Raw genomic sequence first — 25,756 nt, forward strand, 5'->3', positions numbered from 1 at the left:
ACAAATATAAAATACAATTTCTAGCCTTAGGGATTGTCCAAAATTCACCAAAAAGCCCACGCTTACCTGCTATCACAGCAAAGGTGAACACAGCAACACTTTCCCTCAAGTGGCTTAGCCTCTTTCTGTCACTATACCTTCTGCTGTAGTTAACAAGGAGGCCACCCTGGCAGTGTCCAATAAAGCAGTTCTTATAGCCTTCCTTGTACCAATGATTCTCTTGTCTACCATGTTCACAAAGTTTCTGAGTATTACACAATAACCAAGTTCTGAGGAACTTGGCATAATTTATACAACTATCAAAGATATTTCAATACCTAACACTCATAGCAGCAGTCATTGCAGAAATTTTGATTACCTTTTAGTAATTTCTATACCTATTTTCTGATTTTCATTAGCTGGATTTAACAAAGTAAATGCTGGAATGCACTGAAGCAGAGCACAGCCCCCTCCTAGGACAAAGTCTTCTTCTTCATTGGCTGTTTAGTAACATTAGAGCATCCCTGACTCTTTTTTCTCATTCATTTCAATATCACTTGCCTTTCCATTCTTCACCACATCTACATCTGAAAGTTTAGCCAGTCACTCATTTAACTTTTTCTTTTTATATTTGTTAGTTGTAATGACTAATTGTTAAGTGATTTCTTGAGTACATCTTTCAATTTGAGCTTTGTCACCTTTTCCTTTTCCTTTCAAAGGCATGATGTCTTCCTTGGTAAAATGGCCTTTTTAAGTCTGTTTAAAACCAGTGAGCTTAGAGCGTTTCCATTAACATCATGAGCAGTTTAGCAACTTCAAGAGTAGTTTCAATTGACTGGACAATAGACATTTTTTTTCATTCAATAGAACATAGGCATCTTAAAATCCACATTCTGACCTTTTTAAGGTTAATAAAATATATGGAAATATATTCTGTATTAAGTGTTATACCTTTAATAACTTCTAATTCATCATTCAGGGATTCTCTATCCTCTACTGTGATGATGTCCTTTCTTCCAAACATTTTCATTGCATCAGAATTAATGTTTCTAATGCCTATCTCCATTTGCAGAAATCATAGCAACTGAGCAATTACTTCAGGGGTTTTGACAAGTTTAGGCTGTTTTTAAAGATCAGCAGCCATCTTCACACCTCTACTAATTTCCACTGGATTAGGCCCTTTGCTGATCTCAAAAGCCTTGACAATAAAATGGGCTAGAACAATAGCACTGATGTTACCTTCCCCAGCCTCTTAGTTTGTGTTATTGGCAACATCTTGAACAAGTTTAACTTGCTTGTTTTTCTATTTTTATTTTTTTTTGTTTTTTCTATTCTTGTATTTCTATTTTTAAAATCAATTTACTTTAGAACTGTGACCCTCTGCCTATCATTTGTTACTTTGGGACTTCCCCAGCTCTGTTCAATCATCATTGTTTTTCTCTTTAGCTCCATATTAATACCTACAGAATCTGCTAAAAAGTCTACAACTTGACTCATTAATGCTCAGGCAGCCCCACAATTATATCTTCAGCATGGGACTGCTCACTATGTCCTCACAGATCCTCTGCTATATACTAACTCATCCTGGATTCTCTTCTTCCTCTTACATGAACAGCCTACAGCCTGGCCTGGGAACACCCAAAAAGGCCCTCCATTCATCATCTATTTTGTGGTTCTCTTACCAATGTCATATGCCAAGATTCAAGAGTCTAGGACTTTTTTACCACATATTACTATGGAAAGTAATTCAAACTGTAACACCAGGAAAATATGTAACAATAACAAAAGACAATACCATAACCGAGAGATGATATGACACAGAAAGTAGAATAACTGAGACAAAAAGGGAGTGGTATTTTCTGGTGATATTATATTACTTGACAACATCAGATCCCCATTCTTTATATATGATCTCTGACACCTATTGCTATCAGATACTACGCCCCTCTGCCCGATTTTGAACAAGTACTAAGGTAACAGGAGTGAAAGACTTCTCTGCACAGTTAGCTAGAAAATTGTGGGGAGGGGGCTGTTTAAGGAACAGAGATATATCAATGCCTACCTGTCTACCTCAAGTGTTTTCCTGCAAAATATTTTTTATGTGTATAAACATTTTTGTCTGAATGAATCTCTATATACCACACCATGTCTGGTGCCCATATATACCTGAAAGTGAAGTTGCAGACAGTTCTAAGCTTCCATGTGGGTGCTGGGACCCAAACTCAGTTCTTCTACAGGAGAAGCAGCTCCCTTTAATGACAAAGCCTTTTCTCTAGGCCCTCTCCATTCAGAATGTTGATGCTAGCCTTGGTTCTGCCAATCATAAGTTGTTTGTTCTTGAATACCTCATTTCACCAATGTGGAATTTAACTGACATATTAATAAGAATTCTTTTCAACATTTAGATTTTAAATGTTTCTATTGAATATTTTTGGCATATAAATGTGATATAATTCACAAATATACTTTGGAAATTACAGAGAAATTAAAATTAAGTGCCATTTGATATTCTAATAAATGTGCCATAAATTTCACAGCAAGATTTCTTGCTGTTCCTGTCCTACTGCACGGATAGAATGTCCTTTTGTTCACTTAGTTTTGAAGCAAAGCAAATGATTCACCACTATAGATCCATGCCATGTTAGCAAAACTGAAGTGAGACAGAAAAAAATTAGCTTCTAACAGAATCATCTTAGTATTTGAAAGGCTTGTTTACCTTATAAATGCTTATCCGTGAAACATGATTGAAATGTCACACACATACATACATACACATACACACACATATACACTGACTCTCTCTCTCCCTCTCTCACACACACATACACACACACACACTGTATCTCTCTCTCATACACACACACATACACACACATTGTCTTTCTCACACACACATACACATACACACACTCTCTATCACATACACACTCACACTCACACGGGTGTATTTCACCTTTTAGGGGAAGAAAACTAAATGGAACCTAAGGGCCAGAGCCAAGAGGAAAGAAAAATATAACCCTGAAATAATATCTGAAAATAAAGACAAAGGGACATTAAAGAGAGGAAATGAATGAAAGCCCCAGATAGAAGACATTTTTTGAATTGCATCCAAATGGACTCATAATGGACCTAAGAGTGACTTGAGGTGAAAGCAAAAAAACTGTATTGCACTCTTCTCTGGACACTGTGCATTTGATTATCTAGGTCTTTCCAGTAATGGACTATACATTCTTCCAAAGCTACAGTGGCTATACAACGTGTTTTGGAATATGTAGTGGAACATAAATTTATGATGTGCCTCTTTTTCTATTACTTAGTAATTTATAACTATTTTAATGTAATTGTATAGACTTCCTAACCTACCATCTTCGATTGTTTCCAGAGATCATTTCAAGTCACCAGTCTGCATAACTGCTGAGCCAACTCAACAGCTTCCTAATCTTAATGTCAACATAATATCCAAGTGAATATGTATGTCGAACAATACTTAATTTTGGACTTAGGAATTGTTCTCATTTGGAGTGCCAGGGTAGGTATGTGCTCAATAAATTAGGCTAACATTTTTAGGTTATAATAGTTTCCTGGTGACAATATTAGTTTCTATGTCAAGAACCATTATATTAGAAGAGCAAAATACATGATGTTGTAGTACACAATATAAAATAACAAGAAGCCATGCAAAGTATGACAGATATCTTTTGGAGAGATATTTCTAAACCTTAAAACACAGATAGTTAGTGGAACTGAATAGCACTCTTCTCCCACAAATCCAGCTACTCTATAAACTTATAGAGGCCCATGGAGCTTTCTAAAAGAAGAAAATATCTCCATGGGATGTTTGATGCTGAATGAAATCCAGTAGAAACAGAAATCAAGGAAAAGTTATGTAGCCCAAGAGGGGAGAAAAACACTTCAAAATATATGATAATTAAGATATACACTTGATCTCTAGAGTATTACACTGAGAAATTGTTATGCAGTGTTTGGCTAAGGCCTCTTCATCCAGCCACCTTGGTGTGCCATGGGGGAAAACATAGCTCTGTATGTGAACCGACTAAGCCAGTCTGTAACAATTATGATGTTTAAAAAGATGATTCTTAACTTTGATGTAAAACAAATACACTGTAGTGTCAGGTGGGAACAAAATATGTCTTCTGTCCCTATGTTTAAATCAACTGTTATATTAGTTATAGCAGTAATATTCAGAAAATGTTGGCCCTCTGATGAAGTAATATGCTTTACAGATCTATTTCCATGGAGCTATATTAGCAAGTTAGTTGAAATCAATAAATGTATCTAGAGTTCCTAAATTGAACATGAGACAGGAATTATGGAAAAGCACACACACACACACATTATGGAAAAGCACACACACACACACACACACACACACTGACTCTCTCTCTCACACACACATACACACACACACACACACATACACACATACGCACACTATCTCTCTCTCTCTCTCTCTCTCTCTCTCTCTCTCACACTGTCTCTCTCTCTCTCTCATACACACACACATACACACACACACTGTCTTTCTCTCTCACACACACATGAGATGGTAACTCAGATTCACTGGACATGACAGTCCAAGGGAAATTTGGCTTAACTGTATCCATACCATTGAAGCAATGTATAATACCTTCACTTTATAATACCTTCACTTCATGATGTAGTGAGCATATTCCAAAAGAGTTCATCCAGTAACTTTTAAGCCTTCCTTCCTGATAAGCTCCCAGAAGCAGATAAAGGGAAATCACTGTCAATTATAGAAGCAAATAAAAAATGTATATTCAAATAAATTGTGAAAATTTTATGCACCAAGGTTCTCAGGAAGAGAGACTCTTGAGTTAAAGAGTGAGACAGGGTAGCAATCATAGAAAATGTGGAACTTCAGTAGAGATGAGAAGGCAAGATTTGGAGTATAATGAAGAGAAATGTACAGGTGTCCAGTCAGTCATACAAGTAATTAGCACTATGATATGCCAGCAATTGTTCAAGGTATTAGGGGACAAGGAGTCATGCTGATTTCAATTAATTAAAATGTTGGCAACAAAGAGAACTTCAATTAGTGAGTGCATTCATTGGTTTTCCCTCTTGTAGCACACAAAAAAAAATTCTCATTCATATATGGAATTTAGAGGAACTTGACATCAAAGCAGTCTTCACTCTTTAACCATTCATTCCTTCATCTATTCATTTAGTGCTGAGTACATCTGTGAGCCAGGCATTCTGCATAGTGCTGGAGATGTACAGAGGTATGACAGTTTCTTCCCTTTTCATTTTAGTATCCAGGTCACCATAATGGTGTCATATCATTTAATGTAGTTGTCTAGATCATGGAAGAATCCCCAAATCAAAAGAATATCTTAGTGATGGGAAAAAATGGCTAAGCAGATAAGAGCAGTCACTGCTCTTCTAGAGGATAAAAATTGTCTATAACTGCAATTTCAGGGGATCCAATGCCTCTAAGGATGCCAAACATGCATGAGCTACATAGATATGCATGCCGCCAAAACATCTATAAACACAAAATATAAATACTTTTTTTTTAAGGTGTGGCCATCAGAACTCAGTATTTGAATAATGGTTATTGTCCCTTTTTTTTTTAAAGATTTATTTACTTATTCTATGTAAGTACACTGTAGCTGTTTTCAGACGCTCCAGACGAGTGCATCAGATCCCATTACAGATGGTTGTGAGCCACCATGTGGTTGCTGGGATTTGAACTCAGGACCTTCGGAAGAGCAGTCAGTGCTCTTAACCGCTGAGCCATCTCGCCAGCCCATATAAATACTTTTAAGAGAACTTCTCCAAATATTTGCTGCTTTCTAGTTATAAATTGACTTCTTCCAACTGAAACTATTAACAGTCACCTCTCTGTCTCTTCTTTGGATACGTTTTTCTTCACACTCACATGGAAGAAGGCCCAGAGACAGACCTAAGGACACTTTCCTCTGTCCCTGAAAGATCTCTTGACCCTAGAGAAAAGTTTGACAAGCTTTTAAAAAACTAAAATATCAGTTGAAGCCAAAAGACCTCATTATAATCCTGCTAAGAGTTGGGTTGATCAGAATCTATACTCACCCTTTCTTGGGCAAGGTAACTCACATAAACTGTTCCACCAAGCCCAGTAAACATCAAGAGAGCTTTGCAAAGTTGTTACGTGTTCTTCTTCCTGGCAATAAAGCCAGCAGTAGTCTGTTTATCCATAAGCTTCCTTTTGTTCTTAAATCCTCTACTTAAAAAAGCCAAAAGGCATTCCTAAAATTCTCTTCCCTAAGTAAGATTTCACCAGCGTGTAAATCGTAATGCAAAAGCCAGGTACCAAGTTTTATGTCCAATTACCTACAAGGTCCCTGACACAGCCATGCTCAAGACTACATGCAGAATTGATTTAGATAGCTAAAAATACCTGTGTCAGTACTAAATTTTATCATCGCACACAACTTTCTATGACAGCAAAAGAGAAATCCAACTTAAAGTGATTGATTCTTGGAGGTCATCTGAACCCATTTATATCCTAATACAAGTTGCTTCATGTTGAAATTATGCTTTTGAACACCTTTTAAACAATCTTTGGACACCAGCAATAGAAAATCCTAGATTTGGAGGGTATATCGTTTAATCTTATAAGCCACCCACCTAATATAAATGTGTCTATTTTATTTCCCTTAAAACAACTGACTGATATACTACTCATGTTCGGTGAAGAAAGCAAATATTACATAGGTAAAAATAAACAAGTAAAACAAAACAAACAAACAAACAACAACAACAACAAATTACCGAGGGAAACATAACTAAGATCAAAACTCTAGGTACCCCTGATACATCATCAGTCAGTGTTTTACAGAAGTGCATCCAGATCTTCCTGACTGCCAGCATCATCTTCAAAGAACATATGCCATATTCACCTCAGCACAGTGTTTAAGAGGACAATTACCACATTCTGAGGAACACTGACAGCTACACCCTGGAAGCATTTCTACTGCTTTAAGGCTAAACTAGGCTTACAATTATTATCTGTATTGTTCTCCGTTGCTGCTCAGATCTTTGATGTTAATTTATCTGACTTTGTTAAATGGCAAATAGGTGGATTGCAAACTGAATAGCGGAAGGGCCCCACATGATCTTGAAGGTTCCTGCCACTCTGCTTTCAAAGGTCACTGGTTCAATGCTGTCTGCATTAAAAGTAAAGGCTTGTTTGTGAGTGGAACAATTTTCTGGCTTCCTCAGTGTATAACTAGAAGTGACTTACAGAGATAAACATTTAAGCACTGACAAGAAAAATACAATACATAGCCATATAAAGAAAAAAATGTCCTCTGATAGCTAATCAGCTCAGGTCTTACATGCTGTGCATTCAAAGTTGGTATTTTGAGTATATAATTATACACCAAGAGATGTAAGTTTTAAAAATCAACTATATCATTTTAAATTAGGAAACAATATGATCACAGTTGTATAAAATGTTAGAAAGGTTGAATTTTAGCCATCTTTCACTCCATTTCACCCTACAGCACATAAATGAACTTAAAGCAAACATTATTTACCCATCCTTCTAACATTTTAGAATAAATAAACTCAGAAGCTTACAAACTGAAAATTGTTAAGCCTTAATGCATCCAAGCCCAAATGACTGTATCCATCTGAATCTGCATATATACAATGTATCCTATATTTGTATATATACAATGTATCTATCTTTAATGTGAGAACAAATTAATTATCTTCCCTATCCACAGTCTCTTTCCACCAGAAGCAAGTCAGTCTGCAGTGGAAGGTGAACTTGGAAAAGCAGAAGGGATGATCAATATCCTGTTAAACTGGACCACAAGAAATCTGATCCCCAGTGGCTCAGAAAGCCAAAGAGGGCAAGAAGTTAATGGGGGCAAGATAGCAAATCTACACTATAATTTAATTTGCCACTTGAAAAACTGTAACTATTTTGCCAAGAACTCTTTTATCACATTTTCTTCAGTAGCACAAATTCATGACTCTCACTCTTTCATCCAATTTTAATTAAATGCACAGATACAAAAGAGAAATCAAACCCCAAAAAGTTTTCATTTGACAGGTATTTTAGTGGATTTCATAAAACAAAGTTTTCCTCCAGTTGTTTGATTGTTTGTTGTTTTGTTTTCTTGTGTTTTTGTTTGTTTGTTTGTTTGTTTGAGATCTACATCTAAAATATAGATCAACATAACCAAAACCAAGACTCTCTCAAATATGTGTACAGGTCACTATAGTCACCAATCTGTGTGTTAAAGATACAGGAACTATAGCAGTAATTTGTTGCCTCTTGGTGCACCCACCCAAGAGCTATCTGGATTCGCACATGAAACGCACACACACAAACACACACACACACACACACACCAGTTAATTTTTAATATGCCTTGACTAGTTCAAAGGCTGGGCAGTTCAAATCCTTCCCCTAGCTAATAAATACTCACCTCTGGTATTCCAGAGTTATCATCGTTTAAAATCCATATCACATCTCTGCTACCCCAGACCCAATGCAACGTGGCCACTAGAACCACTTACCCCAATTCTTACATGGCTGGTCCCTCTCACTGCAATTCTGCTTCTTCCTCCCTTGTCTCTCCCAAGCCTAAGAATCCTAAAAGTCCTGCCTCTGTCTGTCCTGCCCAAACATTGGCTGCTGGCATCTTTATTTACCAATTGGTGCCAACTGAGGGCAGAGTCCCTCAGTGTCTTACCTCCAGACACATCCTGAGGAGCCTTCTATATGAGTTCCAATTTACTTATGTCCCTAGAATTGTTATATTCTTATATCATCTGGTAAAAAAAATTTATATGATCAAATTGTTAGCATCAAATAAGTAATGTAATGCTTCTTATGTGAGATCCATTTGTCCTGCTATTTTGTATATAGACCAGAGATTTCAGTCCTTTTTTCTTAATATTTTTATTGGATATTTTATTTATTTACATTTCAAATGTTATCCTCTTCCCTGGTTTCCCCTCTGTAAACCCCATATCCCATCCCTCTCCCCCTGTTTCTATGAAGTTACTCCCCCACTCACCCTCTCCCTCCTCACCACCCTGGCATTCCCCTACATTAGAGCATGGAGTCTTCAGAGGACCAAGGGCCTCTCCTCCCAATCATGACAGATAAGGCAATCCTCTGCTACATGTGTCTCTGGAGCCATGGCATGAGCACTCTATCGTTGGTGGTTTCGTCCTTGGGGGACCTAGGGGATCTGGTTGCTTGATACTGTTGTTCTTCCTATGTGGTTGGAAACACCTTCAGCTCTTTCAGTCCTTTCTCTAACTCCTCCATTGGGGTCCCTGTGCTCATTCCAATACTTGGCTGTGAGCATCCAGCCCTGTATTTGTCAGGCACTGACAGGAGACAGCTGTATTAGGTTCCTGTCAGCAAGCCCTTGTTGGTATCTGCAGTAGTATCTATGTTTGGTGTCTGTATATGGAATGGATCCCTAGGTGAGTCAGGCTCTGTATGGTCTTTCCTTCAGTCTCTGCTCCACACTTTGTCCCCGCATTTCCTTTATACAGGAGCCATTCTGAGTTAAGAATTTGGAGGTGAGCAGGTGGCCCCATCCCTCAACTAGGGACCTTGCCTAACTTTTGGATATGGTCTCGACAGGTTCTCCCTCCACTTTGTTGGGCATTTCAGCTAATCTCATCCCTGTTGGGTCTTGGGAGCCTCTGGCTTTCCTGGCATCCGGGATTTTCTAGTGGCTACCCCCAGTTACCCATCCCCAATTGCTACACACCTCTGTTGAATTTCCTGACACTATCATCCCTGTCTCCTCCCATACCTGATCCTGCCCCACTCTTTCCCCTCCCCCTCTCACTTCCTCCCAAGTCCCTCCCACCTTCTACCTACCATGAGTATTTTGTTTCCCCTTCTAAGAAGGACTTTGGTCTTCCTTCTTCTTGAGCTTCATATGGTCTGTGAGTTGTATTGTGGGTATTCCGAGCTTTTGGGCTAATATCCACTTATCAGTGAAAACATACCATGTGTGTTCTTTTATGACTGGGTTACCTCACTCAGAATGATATTTCCTAGTTCAGAATATATTCTGATTATGATTTCACCCAAACCCTCTGAAATATTTAAGCAAATGAAAAACAGGAATACAGATCTAAAGATATGATAATTTATTTTGAGTATTTAAAAAAATTAAAGAAGCTGAAGGGAAGGAGATAAGAGAAAGGAAATAAATGGTGACCAAGCTTTATAGACCATCAGAGAGTTTGCATTTTTAACTAAAAGTCATATGATGACTTTGAAGAGTAAATCAGCCTTCATTTTAAAAGATTACTCTGTTCCTTGATACTGGAATATTAAAAGCTGTGATGAATAAAGTATGGTGTTGTTTCAGGAATACATGTGAAGCCGAACAAGAGTGTAGAACAGGAAAGGTAAGAGGGCATGTGTGGTATGTTTAATTTAGAGTGTATAAAAAGTCCTCATGAATGCATCATAAATAATCAAAATGAATTTTAATGACAATGAAAACACAGTGTGTGGAATATCTAAACCCTTCCCTATAAAGAAGACCATTCTTGATTCCATTCATAATCATTTATAATTTTAAACAATGTCTTGGAGTAAGCACAACAGGTTAGTGCCTATTGATAGAATTAACCCATTAAACTAGAATAGGAAGAATAGATGAATATACTTCAAGAAAGACAGTAGGCTGGGTAGTAAGGAGACTATCATCTAAAACCTGCGACAGTGAGTTACAAGGATTCCCATCCGGGAGGAATATTCTTATGGTTAGAGTGGAATCCACTATCTGTAGATTCCTGACAGTTCAGATAGGACAATGCCAATAGTTTCCAGTTGTGAAATCTCCATCATACAAGTCAGAACTATGTCTGTTTAACAAGCCACAAAGGCAGTCAGATTGAGCAAAGATCAGTCCTGGTCAAAGTCTGGGATCATGGCAAAAACTGCAGTTCTGCGATCTCAGGATGTAGCATTCTGATGTCTTTGTTTTGGATTTCTGAACCATGCTTGCAAAAAATTCCTAATAGAGGACAGATTCAATTTTCTGGTCTGATCTTTATCCATGAATTTTCTTTCACAACTGGGAAACAGTCAAGTCAAGGTCTTACCCTACATATGGATCACGTAGTTGCTACAAAAGGCAAACTATAATATCCTGGTGCATAAATATGGAAGAATTTCATTTTTCCTCATGAGCTAAATGTGAATGTTAATCTATATGTATTTCTCCACTCAGTGATGATTCTAGAACAGAATCTCTTCCCAGAGTCTATACCACCATTCTTAGCACATAGCATTTACTGCTATTTTATAAGGTCTCTCTTGAAAGGATTTGGTGGTGGTGGTGGTGGTGGTAGTAGTGGTAGTTTGTTTTGGTTCTGTTGTGGTGGTGGTGGTGGTGGTTGTTGTTCTTGTTGTTTGATGGACGGAAAACAAATACCTAACTTCTACTCTAATTTTGTTGGCTGTAGTTCAACCTTATAGCATCAACTTTCCAGGATGCTAAGAAATATAGGCAACTATATGTGCACATGGAACAGTGATATATAGGTGCTGTGAATACAAATGTTTTCAAAAAGATATTTTTAAATCTTTGTAATCTTGATATGACAAAGTTTTCTTAGGCAAGAAACGTTATACAAACATGATTAAGAAAAAAGAAATGACAAATTTTACTATATCAAAAGTTCAGTGAATTTTTGATCTAGAATAAACTTCTTCTCCCTTAATTTTTCTTAAGTGTATAACTGACCAAAACATTATAGCTAAGCTGAATAATGGGATTATAGAAATCACTGGGTTGAAAAATGACCCTTTCTCACAACTGATAAGGAGACAAGAAAGAAATCATGGTATTAAAAAGAGGCATGAGGATTTCTGAGTTCGAGGCCAGCCTGGTCTACAAAGTGAGTTCCAGGACAGCCAGGGCTATACAGAGAAACCCTGTCTTAAAAAAACAAACAAACAAACAAAAAAATCAACAACAACAACAAAAAAAAGTGCAGAAAAATATTTGCACTTACCAGGTCAAGTAAGCAGAAGTAAGAGAAAATAAGGATAGTTTGCTATTATTTCTCAATAAAATAGAAAAATCATACCAGTGATTAATGATGAAATAAACACCAATAACTTCTTGATGAGCCCGTAAATTAGTTCTGTTACAGAAGGAAAATCCAGGATTATCTGTCAATGTATAACAGATACTGTTGAGGGATCTGTGCCCCAGAATTACAATATGGACAATTATGATTTAGATAAACTGTAATAAGAAGAAAGGAAATTGTCTGAGAAATATGAGAGAAGGATAGATATAAAGTTTGTTGCATTATTTGTTGTTATAAATTATTGTAAAAGAATCCCATAAATGAGAACGTTTATTCCACTCAAATGTTTCTCACTATTCTAGAGGCTAATAAGTACAAGATCAGGATACCAAGCAGACTGAGTATCTGCTGAGGGTCCAGGGCTTACTGTGGGCAATCTCCTTTTGTACATCTACATAACAGAATCAGAAGAGCTTCCTTGGAGCTGTTTCATAGGTTGGTTTTATGAGAAATTTACCTTCATGACCTGATCATCTCCCAAAGGACCTACGTGCTGATGTCATCAATTTCAAGGTCAAGATTTCAATATACAAATCTTGTATGGAAACACACACAGATTATACCAATCACAATGCATGCAGAGCAAAGCCTGAGTGAAAGGTAGAGCTGAGGACACTCGGTAGTACAGGTTTCTTTTTTATATATATAAATGAAATATATATCATTTCATGCTTTAAGGTATATGTATTTCTTCTGGTGTTGACATAATAATCTATCCTAGCTATAAAAGTAATGATAATGTGGATTAATACCTATTTTTGTTGTTGTTGTTGTTGATTGCTTGATTGCTTGCATGCTTTCTTGCTTGTTTTTAAAGACAGGCTCTAACTGTAGCCAGAGCTAGCCCAACTGACCCTACAGTAGACTAAGATATTTTGAATACCGAACTGGACACAAACTTTCAGAGAAACTCTTGCCTCTCTCATCTGATAGTCTTATGCATATGCACCACTATACTGGAACTGGGACCCCTGTAACTTTCTATAAAGACTAAATAGCCCTCCTTTATTCTGTGTGGTAGTCAATTCTCAGGACCAAATTAAATCGTCACAGTATTTATTTTCATCATCATGTGCACGCGCATGTGCATGTGTGTTTGCCTCTCTCTCTCTCTCTCTCTCTCTCTCTCTCTCTGTGTGTGTGTGTGTGTGTGTGTGTGTGTGTGTGTGTGTGTGTGTGTTTGTGTGTAGACAAAGTATATAGAACAGGTTGTCTTGAAACTTATGGCAATTCTCCTGCCTCAACCTCGCATATGGTTACTCAGAACAATACCCACTTTCATCCTGTTACTTTTTCTTACTTTTTCTTTCTTTCATTTTAATTGGATATTTTCATTATTTACATTTCAAATGTTTTCCCTTTTCACGGTTTCCCTCCCTCCCGGAAACACCCTATCACATCCTGCTTCTATGAGGATGTTCCTCCACCCACCCACCCACTCCCATCTCCCCACTGTCAACTCCCCTACACCGGGGCATCTCTCAAGCGTTCTTAGGACCATGTACCTCTCCTTCAAGGGCATCCTCTGCTATATATGCAGCTGGAGCCATGTGTACTCCTTTGTTGATGGCTTAGTTCCTGGGAGTTCGGGGCGGAGGCTGTCTGCTTGGTTGATATTGTTGTTCTTCTTATGAGGTTGCAAACCCCGTCAACTCCTTCAGTTCCTTCTCTAGTTCCTCTATTAGGGATCCCGCACTAAGTCCAATGGATGTATGCTAATATCTGCCTCTGTATTTGTAAGGCTCTGGGAGGATCTCTCAGGAGACAGTCATCAGGCTCCTTTCAGCATGTCCTTTTTGGAATCCACAATAATGTCTGGGTTTGGCAACTGTATATGGGATGAATTCCCAGGAGGGACAGTCTCTGAGTGGCCTTTCCTTTAGTCTCTGCTTTACAATTTATTTCCATATTTGCTCCTGTGAGTATTTTGTTCTCCTTCTGAGAAGGATTGAAGCACCCACACTTTGGTCTTCGTTCTTATTGAGCTTCATGTGGTCTGTGAATTGCATTCTGGTTATTTGGAGCTTTTTGGCTAGTATCCACTTATCAGTGAGTGCATACCATGTGTGTACTTTTGCAGTTGGGTTACCTCACTCCGGATGATATTTTTTAGCTCTATCCATTTGCCTAAGAATTTCATGAATTCATAATTTTAATAGCTGATTAGTACTCCATTGTGTAAATGTACCACATTTTTTTGTATCCATCCCTCTGTTGCAGGACATATGGGTTCTTTCCAGCTCCTAACTATTATAAATAAGGCTGCTACAAACATAGTGAAGCATGTAACCATAATACATGTTGGGTCATCTTCTGGTATATACCCAGGAGGTATGCAGCTGGGTCCCTCAGGTAATGCTATGCCCAATTTTCTGAGGAAACACCAAACTGATTTCTAGAGTGGTTTTACCAGCTTGAATTCCCACCAGCAATGGAGAAGTGTTCCTCTTTCTCCACATCCTCACCAGTATCTGCTGTCACCTGAGTTTTTTATTTTAGCCATTCTACGTGGTGTGAGGTGGAATCTCAGGGTTGTTTTGATTTGCATTTCCCTGATGATTAAGAATGTTGAATATTTCTTAAGGTACTTCTGGGCCATTTGATATTCCTCAGTTGAAAATTATTTGTTTAGCTCTGTACCCATTTTTAATAGGGTTATTTGGTTCTCTGGAGTCTAACTTCTTGAGTTCTTTGTATATTTTGGATATTTGCCCTCTATGGGATATAGGATTGGTAAAGACCTTTTCCCAATTTGTTTGTTACCTTTTGTCTGATTGATAGTGTTCTTTGCCTTACAGAAGCTTTGGAATTTTATGAGGTCCCATTTGTTGATTCTTGATCATACAACAAGTGTTCTGTTCAGGAATTTTTCCCCTGTGCCCATATGTTCAAGGCTCTTCCCCACTTTCTTCTCTATAAGTTTCAGTTGACCTGGTTTTATGTGAAAGTCCTTGATCTACTTGTACTTGAGCTTTGTACAAGGAGGTAAGAATGAGTTGATTTGCATTCTTCTACATGCTGACTGCCAGTTGAACTAGCTCCACTTGTTTAAAATGCTATCTTTTTTCCACTGGATGGTTTTAGCTCCTTTGTCAAAGACCGAAGGTGTGTGGGTTCATTTCTGTGTCTGCAATTCTATTCCACTGATCTTCCTGCCTGTCTCTGTACCAACACCATGCAGTTTTTATCATGATTTCTCTGTAATAAAGCTTGAGATAAGGGATGGTGATTCCATCAGAGGTTCTTTTATTGTTGAGAATAGTTTTCGCTATCCTGGGTTTTTGTTATTACAAATGAATTTGTAAATTGCTCTTTCTAACTCTATGAAGACTTGAGTTGGAATTTTGATGGTGATTGCATTGAATCTGTAGATTGCTTTTGGCAAGAAGGCTATTTTTACTATATTAATCCTGCCAATCATGAGCATGGGAGATATTTCCATCTTTTGAGATCTTCTTCAATTTCTTTCTTCAATGACTTGAAGTTCTTGTCCTATAGACCTTTCACTTGCTTGGTTGGAATCACACAAAGGTATGTAATATTATTTATGACTATTGTGAAGGGTTTCATTTCCCTAATTTCTTTCTAGGCCTGTTCATCCTTTGAGTAGAGGAAGGCTACTGATTTGTTTGAATTATTATTATATCCAGCCACTTTGCTGAAGTCGTTTATCAGTTTCAGGAGTGCTCTGGTGGAATTCTGGAGGTCACTTAAGAATATGATCATATAATCTACAAAGAGTGGTATTTTTACTTTTTCCTTTCCAATTTGTACCTCTTTGATCTCCTTTTGTTGTCTAATTGCCCTAGCTAGAATTTCAAGTACTATAATGGATAGATAAGGAGAGAGTGGGCAGCCTTGTCTAATCCCTGATTTTAGTGGGATTGCTTTAAGTTTCTCTCCATTCAGTTTGATGTTGGCTACTAGTTTGCTGTATATTCCTTTTACTATGCTTAGGTATGGGCCTTGAATTCCTGATGTTTCCAAGACTTTTAACATAAAGGGATGCTGATTTTGGTCAAATGATTTTTCAGCATCTAATGAAATGATCATGTGGTTTTTTTTCTTTGTGATTATTTATGAACTGGATTATGTTGATGGATTTCTGTATATTGAACCATCCCTGCATCACTGGGATGAAACCTACTTGATTGTGGTGAATGATGGTTTTGATGTGTTCTTGAATTCAGTTGGCAAGAATTTTATTGAGTATTTTTTTTTAAGCACAGGAACTTGCTGATTCTTATTTATTTATTTATTTATTTTTAGATTTCTTTTTTCCTACAATTTATTTTTATTTTTTATTAGATATTTTCTTTATATACATTTCAAATGCTATCCTGAAAGTTCCCTAAACCCTCTCCCCGCCCTACTCCCCTACCCACCCACTCCCACTTCTTGGCCCTGGCATTCCCCTGTACTAGGGCATATAAAGTTTGCAATACCAAGGGGCCTCTCTTCCCTCTCTTCTGCTACATATGCAGCTAGAGATAAGAGCTCTGGGGGTACTGGTTAGTTCATATTGTTGTTCCACCTATAGGGTTGCAGACCCCTTCAGCTCCTTGGGTGCTTTCTCTAGCTTCTCCATTGGGGAGGCCTGTGTTCCATCTTATAGATGACTGTGAGCATCCACTTCTGTATTTGCCAGGCACTGGCATAGCCTCATACAAGACAGCTAAGCCGGGCGTGGTGGCGCACGCCTTTAATCCCAGCACTCGGGAGGCAGAGGCAGGCAGATTTCTGAGTTCGAGGCCAGCCTGGTCTACAAAGTGAGCTCCAGGACAGCCAGAGCTATAAAGAGAAACCCTGTCTCGAAAAACCAAAAAAAAAAAAAAAAAAAAAAAAAAAAAAAAAAAAAAAAAAAAAAACAAGACAGCTAAAACAGGGTCCCTTCAACAAAATATTTCTGGTTTTGGTGACTGATTATGGGATGGATCCCTGGGTGGGATAGTCTCTGGATAGTCCATCCTTCCATCTCAGCTCCAAATTTTATCTCTAACTCCTTCCATGGTTATTTTGTTCCCCATTCTAAGAAGGAGTGAAGTATACACACTTTGGTCTTCCTTATTCTTGAGTTTCATGTGTTTTGCAAATTTTCTCAAAGAACCAGCTCCTGGTTTGGTTGATTATATAGTTCCTTTTGTTTCTATTTGGTTGATTTCAGCCCTGAGTTTGATTATTTCCTGCCTTCTACTCCTCTTGGGTATATTTGCTTCTTTTTGTTCTAGAGCTTTCAGGTGTACTGTCAAACTGTTAGTATAAGCTCTCTCCAGTTTCTTTATGGAGGCACTTAGACCTATGAGTTTTCCTCTTAGGACAGCTTTCATTGTGTCCCATAAGTTTTGGTATGATGTGTCTTCATTTTCATTAAATTCTAAAAAGTCTTTAATTTCTTTATTTCTTCCTTGACCAAGATATCATTAAGGAGAGTATTATTCAGCCTCCATGTGTATGTGTGCTTTCTGTTGTTTTTATTGGAATTTAAGACCATCCTTAGTCCGTGGTGATCTGATAGGAGCATGAGATTATTTCAATCTTCTTGTATCTGTTTGTGGCCAAATACATGGTCAATTTTGGAGGAGGTATCATGAGGTGCTGAGAAGGAAATATATTCTTTTACTTTAGAATGAAATGTTCTACAAATATGTTAGATCCATTTAGTTTATAACTTCTGTGAGTTTCGCTGTGTCTCTGTTTTGTTTCTGTTTCCATGATCTGTCTATTGCAGAGACAGGGGTGTTAAACTCTCCCATTATTATTGTGTGGCATGCGATTTCTGCCTTGAGCTTTAGTAAAGTTTCTTTTATGAATGTGGGTGCCCTTGCATTTGGAGCATAGATGTTCAGAATTTAGAGTTCATCTTGGTAATTTTTTCCTTTGACCAGGATGAAGTGTTCTTCCTTATCCTTTTTGATAACTTTTGTTTGAAAGTTGATTTTATTTGATATGAGAATGTCTACTCCAGCTTATTTCTTGGGACCATTTGCTTGGAAAATTGTATTCCAACATTTTATTCTGAGGTAGTGTCTGTCTTTATCACTGAGGTACATTTCTTATGTACAGAAAAATGCTGGGTCCTGTTTACATATCCAGTCTGCTGGTCTATGTTTTTAATTGAGGAATTGAGTCCATTGATTATTAAGAAATATTAAGGAAAAATGATTGTTACTCTTTGTGATTTTTGTCGTTAGAGGTGGCATTATGTTTGTGTACCTATCTTCTTTTGAGTTTATTGAAAAATTATTTTCTTGCTTTTTCTAGGGTGTCATTTCCCCCCTTGTGTTGGTGTTTTCCATCTATTATCCTTTGTAGGGCTGGATTTGTGGAAAGATACTGTGTAAATTTGGTTTTGTTGTAGAATGTCTGGTTTTCTCCATCTACAGTAATTGAGAGTTTTGTTGGGTATGGTAGTCTGGGCTGGCATTTATGTTCTCTTAGAGTCTTATGACATCTACCCAGGATCTTCTGACTTTCATAGTCTGATGAGAAGTCTGGCCTAATTCTGATAGGTCTGACTTTATATGTTAATTGACCTTTTTCCTTAATGCTTTTAATATTCTTTCTTTATTTAATGCATTTGGTGCTTTTATTATTATATGATGAGAAGAATTTCTTTTCTGGTCCAGTCTATTTTGAGTTCTTTAGGCTTCTTGTATGTACATGGACATCTCTTTCTTTAGGTTGCGGAAGTTTTCTTCTATAATTTTGTTGAAGATATTTACTGGCCCTTTAAGTTTGGAATCTTTGCTCTCTTCTATACCTATTATCCTTGGGTTTGGTCTTCTCATTGTGTCTTGGATTTCAAGGATGCTTTGGGTTAGGAGCTTTTTGCATTTTGCATTTTCTTTGACTGATGTGTCAATGTTTTCTAAGGTGTCTTCTGCCCCTGAGACTCTCTCTCATCTATCTCTTGTATTCTCTTGGTGATGCTTGCATCTATGACTCCTAATTTCTTTCCTAAATTTTCTAATGCCAGGGTTGTCTCCTTTTGTGATTTCTTTATTGTTTCTATTTCCATTTTTAGATCTTGGATGGTTTTGTTCATTTCCTTCAACTGATTGTGTATTCCTATAATTTCTTAAGGGATTTTTGTGTTTCCTCTTTAAGGGCTTCTACATGTTTACCTGTGTTCTCCTGTATTTCTCTCAGTGAGTTATTTATGTTCTGCTTAAAGTCCTCCATCATTGTCATGAGAAGTGACTTTAGATCCAAATCTTGCTTCTCAGGTGTGATAGCGTATCCAGGATTTGTTATGTTGGGGGAATTGGGTTCTGATAATGCCAAGTAACCTTGGTTTCTGTTGCTTCTGTTCTTATGCTTGCCTCCTGCCATCTGATTATCTCTAGAGCTCCCTGCCGTCACTATATCTGACTGGAGTTTGTCTTTCCTGTAATACTGGTTGATTAGAACTCCTCAGAGTCCAGCTGTCTCTGTGATCTTTTGATTCCAGAATCCCGTGATCCTGAGATTCTGGGTGTGTCAGAGTTCCTGGGAGTCAAGCTGCCTCTGAGACCCTGAGATCCTGGTGTGACCAAGCTCCTGGGTTCCTGGAATCCTAGTTTCCGAAGAATCTGGGCACTCTAGAGTGCCTGGGAATGGAACCTCATCTGGGGACTGTGGGACTGGCTTCTGAGTTTGCCCAATGTAGACTGGTGTGGATCAGAAGTAACCTGAGCCACTGGTCAAGTGGGATTCCTGCGTCCCTGGATCATGCTGGTCCAGGTTACTCTAAGTGGTGTTGAAACAGATGTTGTGTTCTCCTCACCCCTGATCCTAAGATCTTGGGCATTCTAGAGCACCTGGGAGTGGATCCTCCTCTGTGTTATTTTTTCTTTGATTTGCTGTTGCATTAGTTCTTTGAGAATTCCATAGATGTACACAATATAGTTTGCTCACATTTATCCCCAATTCCTCTCACATCCACCCCCAACTTTATGTCCTTTTTATTATTATATAACACCCTGAGTCCATTTTCTTCCATTTATTTATTTATTTATTTATTTATTTATTTATTTATTTATTTAACATTCCGATCAAAGCCTCACCTTTTCCCAGTTCTCCCCCCTCACAGTCCTTCTCCTTCTTCTCCTCTAAGGAAATATCCCGCTAGGTACTAATACCCCCTGGCATAGTAAGTCACTGAAGGACTCTAGGCACATCCTCTCCCACTGAGCCAGACAAGTCAACCCAGTTAGGGGAACAAGATCCACAGGCAGAAAACAGAGGCAGCCCCACTCCAGTTGTTGTGGGACCTGCATGAAGATCAAGCTGTACGTCTGCTATATAAGTACAAGGGGACTAGGTCCAGCCCATGTATGCTTGTTGGTTGGTATGGTTCAGACTCTATTGGTCTTCTTGTGGAATCCCTACCCCTCTGGATCATTCATTTCTTCCCCAAACACTTCCACAAGTCTTCCAGAGTTCCATGCCATGTTTGGCTGTGGATCCCTGCATCGGTTTTGGTCAGCTGCGGGTTATATGCTCTCAGAAGACAGTTCTATTAGGCTCTTGTCTGAAACCTTAACAGAATATCATTACTAGAATCAAGAATTGGTTCTTGGCCATGGGATGGGTCTCAAGTTCAGTCAGTCATTGTTTGACCATTTCCTTAGCCTCTTGTTCTGTCTTTGTCCCTGCACTTCTTATAGGCAGGACAAATATTGGGTTGAAGGTTTTGTGGATGGCATACTGTCCTTATCATTCTGTCCTGCCTGGCTACAGGAGGTGGCCATTTCAGATTCCATATCCCCCACTGCCAGCATTCTCACCTAGAATCACCAGATAGACTTCTTAGAGCCTCCCCCATGCCTGGTCTCTGGTATGTCCTAGAGTTGCACCTCCCCCAGACCCATCATCCAGTTTCTGTTAATTCTTCCAGCCCTCAATCATCCCCCAGTTCCTCTCCTCATCCCCTCTCCCATCCAAATCTCTCCCTCCATCCACTTCCAATGATCATTTTATTACCTCTTCTGAGTGAGCTGAATCCAATTTTTATAACTCTAACAATAATTAATATGGGGCTATCCACTAAAGCATGGTAAACCTATGGAGTCACGTGCTTAAAGAAAACTGACTCTCCCTATTCACAAAGCCAGCACCATTCAATAGTTCCCCAACTAGAGGTAGTAGTTCATGATCCCTTCCTTGCTCCATGCTAGAATGTTGACTTACTTGATCTTGTAGAGATAACCACAGCTTCTGTGAGCTCATGGGTGCAGTTGTCCTATCATATCCAGAAGTAGCTGCTTTAGTCCAGTTCTCTCCAGCCTCTGACTAATGCAATTATTCCAGCTCTTCTTCCATGATGGTCCCTGAGCCTTGAGGAGATAGGGTATAATATGGCTGTCTCATTTATGACCAGGCTCTCCACAGACACCATTCTCTGCAACTGGACCAAACGCAAGTTTCTACATTAACAACATCCCACTACACAAAAAATGAGCTTTGAGGGCTGGACTGATCTGTGGATATAGAAGTATGAATTTAGAAAGTAGTTTGATAATATAATCATTTAACCTGATAATAGTAGTAGGTTTTACCCTGTAGCCTACAGCTCCAGAACACTGAGTTTTAGCCCAGATTTATAGCACCAGGCGTGGGCCTTAAATACAATCATAGAGTGGTTGATTACCCTCCCTAACATCTGTGCCACTACTACAACCATAGACATACATTGCCATTCTCATCATTATTTGTTATTACAAGCGCTTTATAGCTGGATAAAGTAGCTGGCAGAGAAGCTTCCTAGCCAATGGAAATTTGACTTCTCCATGTCCTGTGACCAAATGTAGTGTGTCTTCAGCAACATTATCTTACCAGCAAGTTCTAGTGGGCAACCAAGAGCAACTACTTTACGCAGATTTGTTTGGGAGCATCCAGACACCCCTGACCAACAACTTGGAATCGAGATATACACCTGTGAGGGGGCTTTGTATTTGTTTTGTTGACAACCCATGGTTTCTTGAAGGAACATTATTATCCCACATCAAAGTATTGCGCAGTGAAACTGCATGCATAAGCTGCTTGCCAGGTTAGATTATTTCTCCTGATCCGGATCTGTCAGCCTATCTGTGACCAATCTGAGCTCGTGCCTGGAGCATGTGTGATTCTGATTGGATGAGGTGGTGTGGAGCAAGAAGAGGTCAGTTGCTGCTATTGTATAAATATAGCCCTTGCCCTAAGTAAAAAAGAGTTGCAAGAGCTGCAAGTAAAGAGGAAGCTGCAGAAGCTTCGTGAACCTGTCTTGGTGTCTATGTTGTTCTTGTCTCTGCAGGAATAGAGACAGAGACAGTGGCACAAGCCTTTAATCCCAGCACTCAGGAGGCAGAGACAGGCAGATTTCTGAGTTTGAGGCCAGCCTGGTCTACAAAGTGAGTTCCAGGACAGCCAGGGCTATACAGAGAAACCCTGTCTCGAAAAACCAAAAAAAAATCAAAAACAAAAACAAACCTCACCTTGGTTGACAAATGTGGATGCCTAGATTTCCCCACACATTCTAGAGACACACAATGTCAGAAATGCATCCATGTTACTACAGAATATAAAATCATAGCAGCTGAGATGTCATTAGAAGAGTGAATTTATATATTTATCTTTTTTTATAAAAGAGGACATAAAATGGAAGTTTTCCTAAAGAAGTACAATGAAGAGAGAAGGAGAAACATCTCTGAGTTTTTGCTTTCCTTTACCTAATAAGCATTGCAGGGAAGTAAGCCATTTCCATAATTCATGGGCATCCTGTGATGTGCAAGGTTATTTTTGAATTTGTTTCTCCTGTAAGAAAAGGTTTCCTTCCTAAAATTAGATAGTGAGTCTACTTCCAAAGCCAGTAATCAAACATAAGTTAAAGCTCCTTAAATAAGGGAGAGAACATTTCAGAGCTCTAAAATCATTAGAAATAGGTCACTGAGCGCTTCAATAAAACTTCAGAAAAGGTTCCAATAAAAAAGGTATTCTCATTAAGAAGCTGTAAAGTAACCCTGCTATCAAACAGGGGGAAAATCACATACGCAAAAGCAGCAAAAATATAGTCTATAAAGTCATTTAATGAAGCAGAAATTTGTATCTATGCCATATCTAATGCATTGCTAGAAATACCTCAGCAAATTCACTAATTATGAACCCAGAATTATCCACAGTTATTATGGCTATTACTCAGCAACGCAAGATTTAAAGTTGGCTGTCTCTTTTACCATAGTTAGAAAAGAAATATTGGCACATATATGGTCTGCTTAAATAGGTTAGAAAATGGGAGGGAATTTACTAACTATCCCTTTAATTATGCAAACAGAGTTTCCATAATTCTGAAACTGAATTCTATAACACCCACAGATTTCCCCATAATCTAGCTGTAAATAGTAATTACAGTGTTCAGAGTAGGAAATGCTATATTTTATGTTTTTTAAAAAGTCTCTATTATTACCTCCTGCTTTAAGTCATTTGATAACTGTCTAAAACTTTTCTGGTAGGGAAAGTTTTACATTCTTTGGAAGTCCTATCTTTATTTTTATGAAAAGTATAGGAGAAATTTGTTCAGTCATTTTCAAATTAAAGGACAGTGGGGGAGGACTTTTGCTGTTGAACTTTAGAACACTATATTTAGCAGGTCCCCGGTGGATTGCATAATCACTTCAAGACTGTGGATTAACAATCAAAGAGAGTACAGATACTGACCTACATTGGAGAAACCCTACACACACAATCAAAAATTCGCCCTCCAGAAAGCTTTCAGGTAACCTGCTAGGTAAGCAACATATGTCCCAGTGCTAGTATGCTAGGAATCAGGGTAAAAAAAAAAAAAAAAGCAACCTGAAAAGACCACATTAATGGTAAGGAAGACAGTGACAGTCATATATGCCCCATCATTAGATTTCAGACCCTAGAAAGTCAGGTTGCAATACAAAAGTCATTTCTCTGCTTACTGTGAAGGTCTACATTCTTACCTACTTTGGTCTCTAGCTCATAGGCTGTTATCCTCAGGATGCTGAGCCGAGCAGCCAATGCCATGCAGCTGTATCAGAAGCAGAACAGTTTCATTTCCCTGAGCTTCAGACATGAATTCATCATAACCACTCTGCCCGGCATTTACTCCTCCTCTTGTGTTTCCCTTCTGCATGCACCAGCCCTTCGTTCACTCAAGTGGCTGCTCACAGCAGGAATCTGAGTCATCCTTGATAGTTCCCTTCTTCCATTTTGTGCATCCATTCTCCATGCTTTTCAGATTGTCTTCCTTCATTTCTGTCCATCTCCATTCCACTCATCATCAATGTTAAAAACACCAAAATTGCTTTGCTGGATCTGCAGGTGAATCTAAATAAAATTCATGAGCCTTGTGACATCCTCTGAAGTCTTGTATATAATATATTGTATGTATTATATATATATATATATATATATATATATATATATATATATACAATAATATGGATATTGCTGTTTCTCTGAAAATCCTGTTGATTCTATTTCATTTCTACATATTCGGTCTGCCTGAGTCAAGGCTGGATGGCTTCCAATGTAGCCACCTTGCAAGATGGGCACAGTCTGGTTCAATAAATACTTTTAATAGTATTTAAATGGGTGCACATAAATTTCAATATTACATCAAAGTATGTTTGTATAAGATATATATGTATATATATATACACATGTATATATATACATATATATACACCAGTATGTAAATCAGTTCAAATGACATCACACAGCTTTAATCACTGAACTATTCTAATTTTATTAGTTCAGAAGATATGCCTTCCATTCCTTACCATTTTGCAAATTCTGAATAGCCTTATGTTGATTTTAAGCAGAAACTTGTGAATGAGAGACATTTTTACTCTCTATGGTAACTCCTCTGACTCTTAGTGACCATTCTTGGTAATTAGTGACACTTTACTATTCACTTATCTTTCATTTACTGAAATCTGCAGATCTTATAAATTGTTCACTGGTTTTATTATTTCCTAACCAAAAAACAACAAAATCACTGTACTTTAAAATAATAGATGCGATTTTGAGACTTCTGGTGAGTGGAACACAGCTTCTGCTCCAATCCAATTGCACACGGGACTTGAGACTGCATTAGTTAGGGAAGCAGAAACCGGCCTGAGTAGGGCCACAGGCCTCATCCGGCCTGAACAGCACCTTTGTAGCTAGAGTGCAGGGTCGGCAGGGTCGGCTGACACCCGCCAGCTACCCACTACCCCCGCCACAGGATTTTGAGATTGCTGGTGAGTGGAACACAGCTTCTGCTCCAATCTTTAAACAGTGACAACGACAACAACTAACCCCAGAGATTACCAGATGGCGAAAGGTAAACGTAATAATCTTACTAACAGAAACCAAGACCACTCACCATCATCAGAACCCAGCACTCCCACTTCGCCCAGTCCAGGGCACCCCAACACACCGGAAAAGCTAGACACGGATCTAAAAGCATATCTCCTGATGATGGTAGAGGACTTCAAGAAGGACTTTAATAACACACTTAAAGAAATACAAAGGAACACTGGTAAACAGGTAGAAGACAATAAAGAGGAAGCACAAAAATCCCTTAAAGAATTGCAGGAGAACACTGCTAAAGAGTTACAAATCCTTAAAGAAAAACAGGATAACCTAATCAAACAGGTAGAAGTCCTTAATGAAAAACAGGAAAACACAT

The 25,756-nt window shown here is 38.3% G+C and overlaps 1 pseudogene; it reads right to left on the minus strand.

Moving 5' to 3' along the window:
• Positions 1 to 114: 114 nt before the first annotated feature.
• Positions 115 to 24,105, minus strand: LOC110293356 (60 kDa heat shock protein, mitochondrial-like; annotated as a pseudogene).
• Positions 24,106 to 25,756: the final 1,651 nt, after the last annotated feature.

Source organism: Mus caroli, unplaced genomic scaffold (genome assembly GCF_978045245.1).
Source record: "Mus caroli unplaced genomic scaffold, Mus_caroli_1 scaffold_6, whole genome shotgun sequence".
Lineage (NCBI taxonomy): Eukaryota > Metazoa > Chordata > Mammalia > Rodentia > Muridae > Mus > Mus caroli.